The sequence below is a fragment of the Trachurus japonicus genome, chromosome 12 (assembly GCF_045865225.1).
Source record: "Trachurus japonicus isolate A0001 chromosome 12, Traja_1.0".
Lineage (NCBI taxonomy): Eukaryota > Metazoa > Chordata > Actinopteri > Carangiformes > Carangidae > Trachurus > Trachurus japonicus.
The window spans coordinates 22,146,961-22,164,251 of NC_140918.1; the positions used below are offsets into that span (position 1 = coordinate 22,146,961).

Sequence of the window (17,291 nt, forward strand, 5' to 3'; positions counted from 1 at the left end):
TCAAATACACACAGTGTGGCCTCTGTGTTCCCTTTCCTGAGCACAGTTTCTCCTTCAGTTAAGAATGGGCTAATCTGGGGCGTCGCGTGGCGTAGTGGTTAGAGCGGGCGCCCCATGTATAGAGGCACAGTCCTCGCTGCAGTCGGCCCTGGTTCGAATCCCGCGTCGGGCGCCATTTACTGCGTGTCATTCCCCCTCTCTCTGCCTCCCCGTTTCCTGTCTGTCTCAACTGTACTATCTATAAAGGTATAAATGCCCAAAAAATATACTTTAAAAAAAAAAAAAGAATGGGCTAATCTCTTTTTCAGGAAAATACATATATTCCTCTTTCATAACGTTCTCCACAAATCAGTGCTTTAGGAAATGTGGACCCATTTGTGAAACATGGAAAAACAAAAATCCCCCTTGGATTTAGACTCAACTTGGTAATTTGTGTGTGTGTGGAGCTGTGAGTATGTCACATACAGAAAGCAGCTATGGTTGAGAAAAGCAGCTTTATAAGAGCAAAAGGTCTAAATAGGTTTGTTAGAAACAAAACCTCTATTATCAAATGAGTTTACAGCAACATTGCAAAGGTGGAGTGTGTGTGTGTGTGTGTGTGTGTGTGTGTGTGTGTGTTAAAAACTAAGCAGCAACGCAATGCTTACAAGTCAACAAACACAAACGATGCTAACTGGAAAACTCTCTCTTTCTCTGCCTCTGTGTGGGTGTGTGTGTCTCTGTGTGTAATAAGCTCCAATCCCACACAGATACTAGCTCTTCTCTCTCACTCTCATACACACCAGACCGGAAACAGGACCTAAGGGTAAGAGTAGGGGGAGAGAGAGAGACAGAGTGTGTGTGTGTGTGTGTGTGTGTAACTGATCCATAGACAAAGAGAGAGAAGGGGGGAAGCAACTGAAGAAACAAGACGGGATGAGGAATGAAATGACGGGTATTAGAGGTTGTGGGGTCAAAGGTCAGTGTTTTTGTGGAAATCCTTCTCCTCTGATCTACCTTCTAATATGACTGCTCCAATCCTTTAAACCGTCTTTTAGCTCTGCAGTGACACAGCTAAAAGCCCTGCTCTGCCAAACCTGAACTGAAAACATGAAGACTTGAGGAATGAGGGAGTTTTTTTTCCTCCTTTTTTTCCCTCTTGGACTAATTTGAAATGTTCACCACCTTCACCTCTCAAAAATTCACATGACAAATAAGGGATACTCCCGCAAAATGAGGCGGCGTTGAAAGCTACTGTATGAAAGCTGAGGATTGCCAAAAAATATTTTTCAACTCCTGCACCTCAACTTGCAAAGGAGCACTAAATCTCGTTGGTAATATTCCGTTTTGATAGATGTAATTTACAAGACATGTTACATAATGCAGAGGGTTTAGTTTTGCGGATAGCTATAACCCATAATTTAGTTCCTTACTGGGCTTTTGTTCCACGGCACACTGCGCTATAAATTCTATATTTAGGCCATTTCTAATCTTATTCCAAGCCAAAAGCAACTACACTGCCCATCAACCATACAGCAGGCTGGCTCACAGTGTTGGCAGAGTGCCACATCCTTATATTCCTCAGCCGGGTGTGTATTAGCCCAGTGATAACAAAAAGGAAACCCTAATCAATTAAATAAACGGTTTTCTGGACTCTGTTTATATCTTCAATTTCCTGAGGGGATTGATATGGACCTCCATCTGCAGCGATGTTTGCTTGGAGTGGCTGTAAAATGTTATTTAATTCACTGAAATAGCAGTGGTACATTGTATTACCTATATTGAATTATTGCTAATACTACACTGCCTCATACAAGCCAGACGCATCTGCTTAATTTCTGCACATTGATTTCTATATGACATGTCAAAAAATAGCCACCAGCAAGTTATTATTTAAAACAGGGTGGCGTTTTTTCCATTACATGCTTGTATTTAACTTGTGACCAGAGTCCTTTATTCTAAACACTCAAAATATTGAACAACAGATAACTGGTATCGCTGTGTGTACACAGAGACGGCCCTTGTTTGCTGTTATCATTGCTTCTTTCAGAGATCCCTTTCTACTGTGCTACTGCAGAAAGGGATGGGAGACAAACTCAACGGTTAAGTTAATCTGAAGTTAATATGAAACAAAAAGAAGGAGCTGAACTAATCAGACTGTAACTTTGGAAAAACCCACTTAATTTGTCTGCCAATTTCTTCAGAAACAGCAGGACACACTGTCATCGCAACAACTCCTGAGGTTTTAACTTCATCACAAGGGGTTAAATAACTGGAGATATGTCCACAGTAGGGGAGAGCGGGGTAAGTAGTGTCAATTTTTACTTAAACTGCCTTTAAAGCAAGGGGATTATAATAATGCCCCCAACTAATATATGTACATATAGTTTAGGATGTTGTGCATCCCTGGGAACAATCACTTTGAATCTTACATCAACCGTTTCAGAAATATAGCTTTAGAAAAAAAAAAAAAATTCTGGCACAACTTGCCCCCGGTGCGGGGTAAGTTGTGCCATTAGAGAGAATACACTGGGGTAAATTGTGCCATTGATAATTGAAGTAAAACAGATCATTTTAATCTCACAAATGTTAATGCTATATAAAAGCAAGACATTCAATACAAAATTAAAGCCAGAAGCGGCGATGATCGGGCCCTCGCTTGTCCCCATGCAGTCGCGGGGGCCTGAGGCACGCTGGGGGCTGTGGCGCAAAGAAACGCAATGTTTTGTTCATCCACCAGGCTACGAGCACAACCAGACTGGGCAGGTGTGTTCAGGGGCGGTCCCTCATCACACATGTTAAGTTTCAAGCAAATCCGTGCCCACTGCCATGTTTCTCCTATACACAGACACCACTGCCACTGGCACAACTTAACCCAGGCCCTTTGGCACAAATTACCCCAAGCCCAGCATTTTGAGAAAAAAGGATTCCCCAGCTGTTTTGAGCTGGCATAATGCTAACTGTATAGACTCATGGTGTAGCTTAATAAAGCACTAAAACATGTGTGAACTGTTTTCAAAGTTATCTATAATTGTTCAAACATGGCAATCAAAAAACCTTGATCATAGAAATTTTACTTTGGAGGGCAAAAACTTGTTTTTTGAACATAAATGTGCTTTCCTCTCAAGCCATGTGTCTCCCTTCTTGATAGGATGGGTGAAATGGATGCCCCTTCAAAAATATGTGGTCACATGACCAACTTCTTCTATGGTTTTCTAGATAACAGGGGTGGAACTACTTGCCCCATGGCACAAATTACCCCACTCTCCCCTACATTTTTGATTTCAAATGGCATTTCATAGTGGAAGCCAACTCTGTTCCAGACGACTGTTTTAGCTCCATATCATTTCTGATATGAAGCTAAAACATCCACACTGACACCTGAAAACACAAACCCTGTGTAAACAGGAAGCAGGGTGTTTACTCTGCTGGAAAAGACAACAGGGGTCTGAAACATATGCAGCTGGTTAGACATGTTGTATTGACCACTGGGAGCCGAGGCTGATAAGACCGAATCAGGGCACGAACAATGGATGCATACGTCATTTAGAGTTTTCAAACTGAAACTGGATCAGCAGTGTTCCAAAAAGTCTCTGTTTTAGTCTCTCTCTGGAGTCGTGAGGATGCCAGACTTTTCAATGTGAACTGAAAAGAACCTCAATCAAGTCCAGTGACCTTTGTTTGACACCTGGAACAAGGACCTGCTTCACTGAGGACATCATTTAACTGTTGTTTAGTTAGACAGAGGAAATACAGAGACTCGGTCATAGGTGGAGAAGGCAGCAGCTGAGAGAGGCGGCCGCTACGGCAACTACTCCGGCAGATGAAAGCCCATCCACTCTGCCGGTCATCTGAGGCTTATGACCATTAACCGTCTGGAGGAGCAGTCACTGGGGCATTAGATGCCTGAGGCCAGTCGTCAGTACTAGAAAGTGGAGGAAGTGTCAGTGGCCTCTCTGTACACATTCCCGACACTTTCATCAGACCCTTGGAGCCTGCAGAGGGAGATCCTGTCATTGTGTGTGTGTGTGTGTGTGTGTGTGTGTGTGTGTGTGTGTGTGTGTGTGTGTGTGTTTGCTCCCGACAGCCGATGGGTGGGTCTAGTAAAAAGGGAAATATTGAGCAAGAGAGAGGACACAGAAAGAGGGGATTTTAGATTTCTCTGTTCCCACACCTGGGTGTGTATAATATCTGCACTATATCAGTTTGAATTACTACACTGATGAGGTATTTGAGTGTATGTGCGTGTGTGAGTGTGAGTGAGAGCGAAAGGTTTGGAAGTTTGGAGGTGTGTGTGGTCAACGTCTCAAACCCAGGGTGTTATTAAAGATAGAGAACAAAATGCTCACTGTGCCTGTGTGTGTCCATGTTATTAATGTGTGACAAAGTCTGGCTGTGTGGAGAGAGAGAAGAGAGAGTGTGTTTTCTGTGTGTGGAAGTGTCTAACAGGCTATGAAAGGAGTAGGACCACCCTGGAATCCATACAAATGAGGTCATAACTCAAGCATCAGCAGCAGGGCTGCATCCGTATGTTCAGAGCATACAGCTCATTAACACACACAGGCACACACACAGACACACACACAGACACACACACACACACACACACACACACACACACACACACACACACACTTATTATAGCCTTTCTCTCACTGTTACATTCATACAAACTTTATGAGCTGTTGGCAAATGAGATGAATAAACATGACATGACACACCCTGAGAGGATGAGATATCCCTACAGCCTTCAGCTGTCCAAAACCGGCTGCTAAGACTCAACAACACCAGCTGCCTGCACATCATGATGCTTGGTGATGAAAAAAAAAAGAAAAAGTAAAAGCTTAAAGGGATAGTTCACCCAAAATTGAAATTTCACTCATTATCTACTCACCCTCATGTCGAGGGCTGGGAGAAGTTTCAGAGTCGTCCGTGGCTTCTCTGAGTTACAGGGGGTCTCGGCATAGCAGTGCATGTCCATATAACAGTTGCAAATGGATACCAACTGTCTTCGTAACAAAAAGACACACCAAAAAACATCCAAATACCTCCATGCTGCTCATATGTAATGTCCGTCTTGTATTGAAGCCCCGAAATGCAAATAATTAAATAAGTCTATATTTCAAGCTTGTTTTGTAGCGGCAGCTCCTCTTCCCGGTTCGTCAAATTTGGACGAACCAGGGTCTGTCCTCTTCCCCGTTTGTCCAAATTTGACGAACCGGGAAGAGGAGCTTCGAGAAGCTTCTGCTACAGAACAAGCTTGAAATATAGACTATAGACTACATTTTCTTCGGGACAATTTTGCATTTTGAGGCTTCAATACAAGATGGACATTACATACGAGCAGCATGGAGGTATTTGGATGTTTTTTGGTGTGTCTTTTTGTTACAAAGACAGTTGGTATCCATTTGCAACCGTTATATGGACATGCACTGCTACGCCGAGACCCCCTGTAACTCAGAGAAGCCACGGAGGACTCTGAAACTTCTCCCAGCCCTTAGTCCACATGAGGGTGAGTAGATAACGAGTGAAATTTCAATTTTGGGTGAACTATCCCTTTAAGATATGGGGTTGAAAGAAGATAAAATATCTGTTGACATTTTAGATTTAAGAGAGCTGGATTGCCCAAAATAGCTAATTAGTGATGGTATGGCTGCTGAAACCTCGGAAGTTGTGACCTAACCTCTAATAACACTACGCTAAACTACACAGGAAGTCACACATTATGTTTATTTTGAGACAAAGCCATTTAAATGAGGAATCAGCGGTCAGAGGAGTTTCATATTGGAGGGGCATGTTGTTCACTTCACCTTTGACCTGCAGTCATCCCCATATGGATATACAGTATGACACTAACACTGATGTACTTTAATACAAATGATCTTTCCCTAAACCTTGCAAAATGGAGTTCATTGACATTGACAAAATGTCATGTCACTGAAGGGATTTCAGTCAAATTTTCAGGAAGAGTGAGCACACTGTTCCTGAATGTCGTTTGTGTCCTCTCACCATTGGGTCTCACACCTACTGAGACAAGCTGACTCCGGTCAAGTCGATGCCAGAACAGAAGTTAGATAAACCTCAACAAAGCCGGGTCTGTTCCCCGTCTCGAAACCCATTCATCATCCACCTTTCTGGTCCCAGTTGTTAATACAGTCCAGAGAGGAATAAAGCTTTAAGTGGAACAACACTGAATTTTAGGTTTGACATGTTATTCCTACACCGAGGGAGAGTTTAGTCTGTATAAGTGAAAATGATTGGTGTGTTACACAGATGTCTGGCCACTCCCTGATCTGCCGGTCTATACTGATATTCAACAGACAATTAGATTAATGGATGATCCTCCAACTGTACATCATTATTCCCCCTCTTTGCTCTGGAACTGATAAGACCCTGACTCTACACAGTCGTGTGTTAAAGTCTGGATGGAATTATTTCACTTTGAAAATCCATTCTCCCCTGATGAAAAAGCTCAAGGCGATCACACTGGTGAGTCGGTTCACAGGGAATTATCATGATGAATCTGGGATTTTGTCTTTTTATGGAGAAAACAATACATCTTCTGGCTTTGAAGCTCAGAATAAAATACCACATGAAGCTGCAGCTGGATGGTAAAGTTCAGACGAAAAAAAAAAAGATGTTTTATTATCCAAGAAATGGAATTCAGTTGCAGTTCATCAGTGAAGCATCTCAGGATATGTTCTTGGCTCTGGCTTTAAAGAACTCTTGTTTTTCAAAGTAAAGCCCCACAGCTTCTAAGGGTGGTCACAGTCATACATAACATGTCATACTGAATAATCATTCCATTGTACACATCTGTGGCATGATTGCGATTTTTAAAGGCCTATAGAAGTATATTTAGCATATAAAGTAAATCACCCGTATAGCGAGAGTTGTACTGTGTATTTTTTGAACCACACTTTGATGACTGGGTTACGAGCGATGGAGGAAACATGAAAGTCTCTTCACTGAAAGCTTGCAAACTGTCTGTAGACTTTACAATGAAACTTGCCCTGTTTATTTTAGGCCCGTGCCTCAGATTATATAGCTAACCTCAGGGTGTCATTAGACATCCATGATAGACGTTTGGAAGAACTCTGATCCATCTGAGTAAATTGTATTTTTTCTCACTTTATACCCACTTGGTGTCATTTCTCACCACCTGTGAAGAAGACTAGCCACTCTGCTGAGTTTGTATTTTTAACATGAACTCTTTTGGAGTCTGTCTGGATGAATATTTTCCATTTGTTTGAGGGTGTCAGGTCTGTCGCCTCATGTTGGTGTTAAAAGCCTGATCTTCTTTACATCTGTCCCACTGCAGACAGGATATGAACGTGAGCCTGATCCACAGATTCCCACTTGGCACTGTTGTGGGAATGTGTATGACAAGTGAAACTTTCCACACTTCTCCTACCTCTTCTCCTCCTCTCCTGACTTTAATCTCCTTTCCAACCAATAACCTTCTCTACTTTCTGCCCTGTCTGTCCTGATTTCATTTACTTAAACCAACAACTATTTTCCTCCATTCCCTCCTTTTCTTTTCTTTTTATTACCTCCACTTCACCCTTTTTCCTGTCCTCTTCTATACATGTAACTCCTCTCCGCATTCACCCATTCTTCTCTCCCTTCCCACTGCTGTCACTCCTCTCACCCCGACTTCACTCCACATGTTCTCTCCCTCCGTCATCTTTTGTCATCTCCCTTTTCCTCAGCTCTGCCCTCCTATCTCCTCCATTCCTCTCCTCTCCTCTCCACCTCACCCCACCTCCTCCTCCTCCACCACCACCACCTCCCCGTCTCCTCTTTGCCAACTCCCCACACAATGTGCCCATTGTTTCCACACTCCCACCCCAGAAAGCAGAGAAACAGGACTTCTACAACCCAGAATACACACAAACACCCTCTCTCTCTCTCTCCCTCATACACACACATACACAGCATAGGCTTTCATTCTCTGACTTTCTCTTTCACATCATGGGTGAGCACACATGAACCACACACACCCTCACACTCGCACATACTCTCCAACAGTTGCTGTGGACCAGCACCAGCGGAGCTCGGGACAAGGGCTGGATTGAGAGGTGGTGTTGTTGAGTCATGTGCGACTGCAGCCGTGACGAGCTGATTCACGGCTCGTCAGCGGATGATACCCCTCCAAACACTTCAAGCACTTCAATCGCAGCACATGTTCGCTCGTTAACTGTGATAGAACGGGGAATGACAGGAATCTGTTTATGGAAAATTTGATGTTCAAAAGCCAAAAGGCATAGTCACCGTCAAGTGATCGGGACTTGATGGTGTTGTGCGTCTCAAATGAAGGAAAAACACAACACACAGCAGGAGCTTTACAGTATAAGCAAGAGCAGCAGTGTTTCATCACACCAGCGACAGAAGCACTTGTGGAACTTTTGCTCTCGAACGTCCTCTCTGACAAAATAATGTTTAACTCCCCGGGGAGAAGGAGTTAACTTGTTGCTGCTAAATTACACACAGCTCTGCAGAGACAGGCTGAGTGGCTTTCACAGTGGCTTCTGGTTAGTCCGAAGCCACTGGAAGCAATGTTTCATTTCAAAGTAACAGCCAGAATCATAAATAACATTTTAATTTGGCTATAAATTCTTTCAGGGATCATGGCTCGGGAGAGTTGACTGACAAGCAAAATCCAACTCATGGGTTATCCTCTGCGGAGGAGTGTGTAACACACTCTTTCATTTTGTAACCGTCCGTCTAATAAGCTTCTTTTCTGTAAGGTCTTTGTGCTGTGATCTGTTCCACATGCTTTGGTACAGCAGCTTTTCCAGGCTAAATGGCAAAAACAAGAAAAAAAGATCTATAAGCATGAAATTAATCTGTGTAAAGCTCCTCAGAAATGCAGCTTTGAGCAGCCAAAGCCATGTGTACATGTATGCAACTTCACACCCAAACTTAGAGGCGTTGGTGCAGAATTTGACAACAGGCAATGGCATACAGGAATGTTTTAAATGAGTTCCTCCCAGTTTTATTTGCATCTCAAGCTCTATTTTCACTTGGGTCAACTCATAAACACACAGCCAGTCAAACCATGGTATATGCTGGTCTCCTATAAAAGGGAGAGATCATTGTGACTGGTTTTCACCACGTCTCTCTGTGTAATTTCAGAGAGAAGTGGGACACCACACCAAAAACTGTTTCCAAGGCCATTTCAACAATGCATCAGCTGGTGGATGTGGAGTGTGTGTAGCCAAAGAGGGATGGTGTGTTTAAGCTTTGTCACACACCGTATGTAAATTTGACACACCCATTATCTGTTTCTTTTTTTTTTTTGAGAATGGGATTTGGTTAAACCAGTAGAATTAGATTGCCAGCCCATTAACACAATATTGTGTTTTTGTATGATTCCTATTGATATAGTATATCCCAAAGAAAAGCACTGAGCACGTGCTTAGTTTGCTTAAGCCTTAGGGCTGCTCGGAGTATGTTTAGAGTGTTAAAGGAAATTACTTTCTGAAAACTGACACTCTAACATTGGCGCATTAATGTAACATGTAGACGTATAATAGCACTCATAAATATAGTCCAACCTCAAAATGAGACAAGTAAAGAACTGAAAATCATAACTAGAATACTACCTGCTGGAAATGAGGCTATTTCTTCTGAGGTGTTTTTAAAAACAAAACCTTCCACAGCCACAACAAGAGGAACTGGGAGAACATTTGCAGTATGTGACTGTTACTTTAGGGCATTTACTGTTTTTTTATGATAATTAACGATTTCACAAGGTCTAGATCCGCATAAACAGACTCTTCCATCTGTGTCAGGTTTCTCAGCAGTTTATTGTTGGGTGTGTTCAGCCATCCTCTAATGAAATCACACTATTGGAGACAGATTCCACAGATTACATCACCACAGTTCAGATGCAATATGGGGTTGCGTCAGTGTGGTCCCACAGAGACTTCAGGGTTTGACTCCAAAGCCTATTTAGTTTTTTTCAATTTATCACCGAAACTTGTCAAAATCGCCAACTACTCTGAATGAAAGGAAATGCGTGCATGTGAAAGGACAGATGTGATCTGCAAGGTGAGTACACCACAGCAGACTTCATGGTATTATCTTACAAATGCAAAGAAGCAACAGGAAATAAGCGTCATGTTTGCTTCACTAAATATAGTCCAAAATATCTAGATGTGAAACATAAAACTCAAGGTCACAGCTTAGTTACCAATATGAAAAACAGTGGACTCTCTGAGTTTAGAATGTAGCATATTTTTTATTTCTGAGTTGCATTTGAAATCAGTCAGTGATTGTATGGGTTAAATTTGAGGTTTTCAGAAGTGTAACAGGTTAACGTAACCCATGGCCCTTCATCACTCAGACAAGACAACTAAGGAGCTTTTATGGCCGAGCACTGGAATGTTCTTGACCGGCCAACCCAGTCACCTGACCTCAGTCCCACCTATTGCGGGTTTCACCAGCTGGAGACCACACTCAAGGCAAAAATCGAGAACAAACTTTAATTTAGTGATAATATGAAACACTTAGTGTTGTAGAATTAATATAAAATGGATTGAATGAATTCATCGACCATAAACAGTGGAAATCTACAGGTATTCAGAGCTTTTATTCAGTACTTTGTTGAAGCGCCTCTTGGCAGCAAACTACAGTTTCAGGTCTTAGCAAATTCTTCTATAGGCTTTGTGCATTTGGGCAGTTTCTCCTTTCCTCCCTGGCAGAGCCTCTCAAACCCTGCCAGAGTGAATGCCCTCTGCAGGTCTTTCCACAAATGTTCTCTGGGGGTGAAGTCCAAGCTTTGGTCGGTGCCATTCAAGGACTTACCCACAAAACCATTCAAGCCTCGTCTTGGCTGTGTGCTTCAGGTTTTTTTTTGTTGTGATGAAAGGTGAACATTTGTCCTAGAATGAGGCTGTGTGCGGCCTTCTTCAAGGATCTCTTTATGTTTGTTTCCCTACAACCTCCTGCCTGAAGACATACTTTCCCTGCTTTTACTAATGGCTCAAGGCAGGTCCAGTCCAGTATATGACTGAATCAACTAATTAAACACTTCTTGCACTATGTTTGCCTTCCTCTTGCTGGAAGAATGCACCATTGCCATAGAAGTCCTCTTTTTACCAAGCAGCAGAAATCACTAGGTGGGAGTCTAGGGCATGGTCGCACCGTACGTCTGTGAATATAAACATCCTTGAGCTAAAGTGGCATGTCAGCAACACAATCTCATTGTTATTATTTCACTTCAAATCAAAACTTGCTTCACTGTCCTAACATTTGCAGACTTTAGCACACACTCAATGCAGATGAGTCAGCAAGTAACTAAAACTGAAGAAAAAAAAAACTCCTGTAATCATGTAAATTTTGCTGGTAGGAAAACAAAAACTTCCTCTTTTGGTTCCTCTTTCTGTGTCTGTATGTGACTGTATGCGATATCCTTTATAAAACTGTAACATACGCCAACCTCACGTATACACAGACACTCACACATACACACAAGACATAAAAGAGCACGGAAATGAATGGGAGAGCATGGAAGCAAGAAGTGTGGGTTGGGTTTTTCACCAGCTGATGTGGTCCAGTGCCCGCCATCACAAGTGTCTGACATTGCATCATCAAGGCTGTGTGTGTGTCTGTGTGTGTCTTGTGCTCTTGATATTTCAAATGAAATCGGCAGTGGCTCTGACTGCATGTGGCTCGTACATGCTTCACCCAGTATGACCATCAGCTGATGGGAACGTTTGGCCACTGTGACCAGTGTGTGGTTGTCTCACGAGCATTGGTCTATATTCTTTATACCTTTTCCATTATCTGTTCAAGAGGTGAACATTTGAAATTCCAATATCAGACATTTTTGACCACAGAATCCTTGTGAGACTGCACAATGAAGACACTGTATACTAAACTTTTCATTGGTCATTTTAACTGACACTGCACTGATCATATTTGCAAATTTCTTTCTTTCTTTGCTTTATTGCCTTGTGAGCAAAATGTACCTTCTGCATAATATGCTAAATATATATTGCTGTGGTTCATGGGCACTCAAAGCTCCAACTTTGCCAACTTTTTACAAATTTTTCAGGATGTACTTCTATAAGTCAGCCAGCTGGCTACTGTACTCACATGCAACCCTCCTGAATCCTCTCTAATTTGTATTTTAATTAGCTAAAGCAATGTACATCGCTTGTTGCGAGCTGTGAGAGTAAATATGATGTGGGGAAAAAAGATGAGGTCACATAACTACAGGACCAAACACACAAACACTGAATTCCCCTTCCATCTAGATGACATATTAAAATATAATTGTGTCTCATAATGCTATGCATCACAGCTCACAGGCATGTACACACTCTTAATGGAGTAGTGTGCTACTGTCAGATGAACAGCTTCCTGTAAAAACCACAGCCTATAACATTAGCTGACAGAAATGGGAGGTTACTTACATATCATGCATGAGCAGAACACACAGTTAATATAAGCTGTGAAATGTGAAATGTGAAAATAAATAAATGTTAGATGGCATATCTTCCAAAAGCATCCTTTAGAATAATTCCACCCAACCAGTAACTGTGAGTAAGGGACATGTCAAGCAACTGATAATAAAACCATAAAGCAGGAAACCTCCAACGGTTCAGTGGCAAGTAGCCAAAATTAGGAATAAACCTCCATGCTGCCCTGGTGGAGCAATAACAGACGAGTCAGCTGAAAGTTCACTGTCTATGTTCTTTGCATAAATGCAACACCTTGTTACACATGGCAGTGCTGTTCTGTATCATTGCCCATCACTTTGCATAGAAGGATTTCCGCCACAAAATAGAAATGACCACAGAGCCTTAAAGAATGATTGATCACTATCACTATGCAACATAGCTCACATAGCAAGTATTTAGCCCTGGTAAAACAATGTCTGCTCTGCCCTGGTCTCTTTGGGCAGTGATCATATTAGCAGGGAACGTCAGCATGGAAGGTTTCCATCTTTTTCTAATTGATTCCACTGGGATTTGAAGCACTCTGGATATCCCATGCATAACTTTCCAGTTTAAAAAAATGTTTTTCACACCACAGTATAATATAGACCTCAGTTTAGTCTAAAGAGTGTAAACATGGAACTTACAATCTTAATTATCAAGAAAAATTAGGATATTCTCACAACAGTTGCTTAAGGTTTTTTTCAGTAGCACAAAACAAAAAACCTAATAAGGCATGAGGCGAACTGCATGTAGGCTTTAACCAAATACCAAATATAACAGTGTGTTTTTCACCTCTGCTGACATGTGGTCAACACTCGTGACTTGTGTGCCTGACACAGTGTGAGGTGGATGAATGTCCATCACATTTTGTTTTTATTGAAGCCACAGCTGTGATCAACAACTTAACCAGGACCTGCAGTTGGGGAAGAGGTAGTGGTCTCTGATGTGGTTTTACTCCACAAACAAGTGTTTGTATCTAAATAGACTGATGGTTTGCTGTATCGTTGGTGTATCTTTAATTTCCTGGCCACATGCACATGAAAGGAATTTAATGGCTGACAAAATGCGACTCTGTTACCTGCATGAATGTGAAAGCAGTCTGGATGTTGGGAGTAAGAATGGGTGGAATGCGGGTCCTTAGACGAGGGGGAGGAGAAATTGCGCCGTCAGTAATCACAACACAGATGTTTCAAGGACTCTCTCTTTTGACGGACGTCAGAGCTCACGCAGGGAAACATAAAACAATCATCTTCACGGGAGACGATGAGTCTTTGCTGTGGGAGTCTTGTTGCATTTGAGCATAAGGTCGGAGGTCAGAAACATCAACGTATCCCCTCTAACTTGCCTTTCAGCATCTCAGTAGTCTTGGATTAACTTTTGAATGAAATCTATCAATCAGAAGTTTATGGACTGATCAGCCTTGTTGCTTCTCTGGTTACTAAGGAAACCAATGAGCTCCAGAGAACTATCCCATCCCCATATTGCAGCGTTGTGTCTTATCCATGGTGACAAAGGTTAATTTCCCACTGAGAAGTCACATGGTTAAATCTAAAGATGCAGGAGAATCTGGCACACATGCAAATGAAGTCATATATAGTTCATTAAATTTAACAGCAGTAGAACCTTTGTCACTTTAAACCAGTCTCACATGTGAATTTGTATGACATTTTAGAGAATTTCCTGCACATTTCTGAAGAGTTTTAACAAAAAGATGGGAATGACTGGATTAAGAAATATCTATAAGGCTGCAGTCAGAGCAGCAAGTTGGCTGCAGCCATGTTTCTGAGAAATTTCCCAATAAAGAGCAATAATATTTCTTCATGTCTGAAGTTGAAAGGTTAAAGGTCACATTTTCAGCCCCGAGCTGAAAATGACCCGGTGTGCTTGCCAGCCTGGTCCCACCTCCAGCTTGATTTATCTCATACAACGTATTTGACTGCTGCCAAAAGAGGATGGCCTCTAAATGAAAGTTCCCATTTACACCAAGAAAACTGGATATAGCAAGTATTGAGTTAGCAAATATGACTCATCATTCAGTAAGAGGAAACATTAGAGAAATCGGATTAAAGCTAATTAAAACTGTCTGAAAGCCACTGAGCTCATCGCTCTACAGAAGTGTAAATGCTCCTCACACTCCACTTTACCATCAAAGACCCCCTGAGGCTTGTGGCTGTGGGTGGTGGCTAAACGCTCTCCTCGTTCTCTCTTGTGATAAACACACATGCACACATGCACACACACACACACACACACACAGGCACAAAAGCTTGCCATTTGAACCCCGAGATTAATTAGCTTACATCAAAAGGGAAAGGTTAGCATGTCAGGAGCCTGTGTTATTTTACAGTAGAGCTTCACAGTCAGTTAAAAAAAGAACTGAAAAACATCAACAGGGATCCTGAGGAGATAATGACTACCCAGGGCAATTTCCATGGTGCTCCAGCCATTTGTTTATGTTACTGTAATTTGTTTGTTTGTTTTTGTAAACAAGGATTAGATATAATCATGTCTGCGGAAACATGATGCAATGACCAAAATTGACTACAAACGTCTACTTTTACATGCTATGGCTAGAATTGTTCAAGTTATCTCACAATTGCAAGTCATCAGTTCCTCTTATGTTGCAGTCTATCACCGCTATCTCCACATAGATAGAGATCTTCCAGGAAGCAGAAAATACAAAAAAACAAACAAATTTCATTCTACAGCATTGTAATGTTGTTGGTCAAATTCTGCACTGACCTGCTCTGAATGAAATGTTAAGAGTCCTCGGAGACGCTGGAAATTCTCCACAAAAACCACGTTTCACAGCAGTAGTCACTGAGGTAGGCTATTTGGGACAAAATGTCTGGTCGGCTCCGTCGAGCACCTCCAGTTGGGGCAGAAAAAAAAACAACAACAACTGGCTTTTAAGATGTGGTTCTTGGGTAAGAGTCACCATGCGCCCCACAAGAGCCATCAGAGCTTCTGTGGCTGCTGAATCTACTTCTTAACTACACAGGCCTTCTGCTTATTCACTGCAGGTTCACAGCATCGGTCTTATCCACACCATAAACCCATAAACTCCTCTCTGCAGGCTCAACATCGCTGGACATTAACACCTTCATATGCACCTTTAGCAAGACTGAAAAAAAGACAGTCATCACCTGTTTGCATCACAGTGAGCGTTCATAAAGCAGAACCTGAGATAAATGCAGGAACTTGAAGAATTTATTCAATATTATGTCACATTGGGTCTATAATTAAATGATTACATGTTCCTCAATCATATCTGACTATTCTGGGCTGAGAAACCAGCAGTAAGTTAACTGTTGCCACATAATCATTATGCACAAACTGTGCATGTGAAGTGGAAGTGGAAGTACCAACCACATCTCTGCCCAAAGATCACACTTTTAACAGCAGATGTTGCTGAATGTAACTGTCTAAGTAGTGCAGTGTGCGTGTGTATGTGTGTGTTGACTCCTGCTGGCAGCAGCGTGAATCGAGGCGTAGGTAGCTTACACTTTGGGAAGATGCCAACAGCAATAGAAATGTTCGAGCACTATCAATACGATGCTGAGCTGCTCACCCTGTTTTAGTAATGACTGAATCTGACAACACACGTGTTTCTTCTTCTTCTATGTTGCTGGATAAGTTTTTATTTTTATTTTTTATTTTTTTTACAAAGCACAGGAGGGCGGTGGGGACTACCTCTGGCAGATTCAATGAAGAAATCCTAAAGAAAATTCCAAACATATTCTCTGAATGCGGATCAGCGTGGAAAATCAAGACAGATGTCAAACTCCGGCTCCCAGACCCTACGCCCGCTTGTGTTTTTTTTCCGCTCACTCCCTTCCACAAATATTGTTCCAGTCTCAGAGCTTGATAAAGAGCCCAGCTCTGGCGCAACATGTCCTTCACTCCAGCCGCGTCCTTGTCCTCAGCCTCTATAGGCGCACGGCCGCGCGTCTCCTGTCCACATAACGGTGCGCTCGATCGGCGCGTTCAGGGCATCTGCTAATGCCATCAGAGCCTTTATCTGAACCTAATGCTTTCTCGCCGCGTCTACGTGGCAGGTACACTTTGATTATGTAAAGATGCCCACATCATGCATGCATAGACGAGGGCGCGCAACAGTGCGCCAAAGAAAAAGAAACTTTTTTATGAGTGGATGAAGTTGGAATTCATAAAGATTCAGTTCAATGAGGAAAAATAGAGAGAAAAATACTTACAAGGTTTTCTTTTCCAGTGAGAGCAGTAGGTAGGTAGTTTAGCTTACTCCCTGACTGGTTCCTGGATGTCCGACTCAATTTTGATCCGTGGTGCCTGAAATCCCTCCAACAGACAACTCCTAGAGACTCTGCCTGCACAGCTCTTGTGTCAAAGTCGCAGCGGTGTAATACAAGACTCCGAATCCAAAATACAGCCAGGTAACCCTTTCATTTTATGTCCCTGCAGTAAAGCAATATCTCCTGCGCGTTGTTTCCCACCCGTACACCGCTGTGCGTATGTTTTTCTGTCTAAAAAAAGTTGTGTTATTTATTTCTTCCCCCCCTGTTAAAGACGCCCTGATGCTCTGCTGCGTCTCCGTGCCTCTCTGCGCTGGCGCGGCGGCTCCACCAGGCTCCCTCGCTCTCTCTCACTGACCGACCGACTGCCACACACACTCTCCAGGAGAGGACCTTTGTCTGCACATGACGTCACGCGCGCACACACACACACACACACACCCCAACACACACAAACACATACATAAACACACACTGCGAGAAAATCAGTAGGCCCATCTATCTAAATCCTCTAAATACAGAGCATCTTATTCTTTAAAGACTGAATTTCAGTGCAAATGAACTTCACAGAGCTGTGGGATAAAAATCA

At 42.4% G+C, this 17,291-nt stretch overlaps 1 protein-coding gene across 1 annotated transcript in view; it reads right to left on the reverse strand.

Moving 5' to 3' along the window:
• The window catches only part of lpar1 (lysophosphatidic acid receptor 1), a 41,933-nt gene extending 24,921 nt beyond the window's left edge, over positions 1-17,012 (reverse strand). The window contains exon 1 of the mRNA XM_085793845.1: positions 16,642-17,012. The gene's annotated coding sequence lies outside the window, so the exon portion shown is untranslated. The remainder of the gene's footprint in view (positions 1-16,641) is intronic.
• Positions 17,013-17,291: the final 279 nt, after the last annotated feature.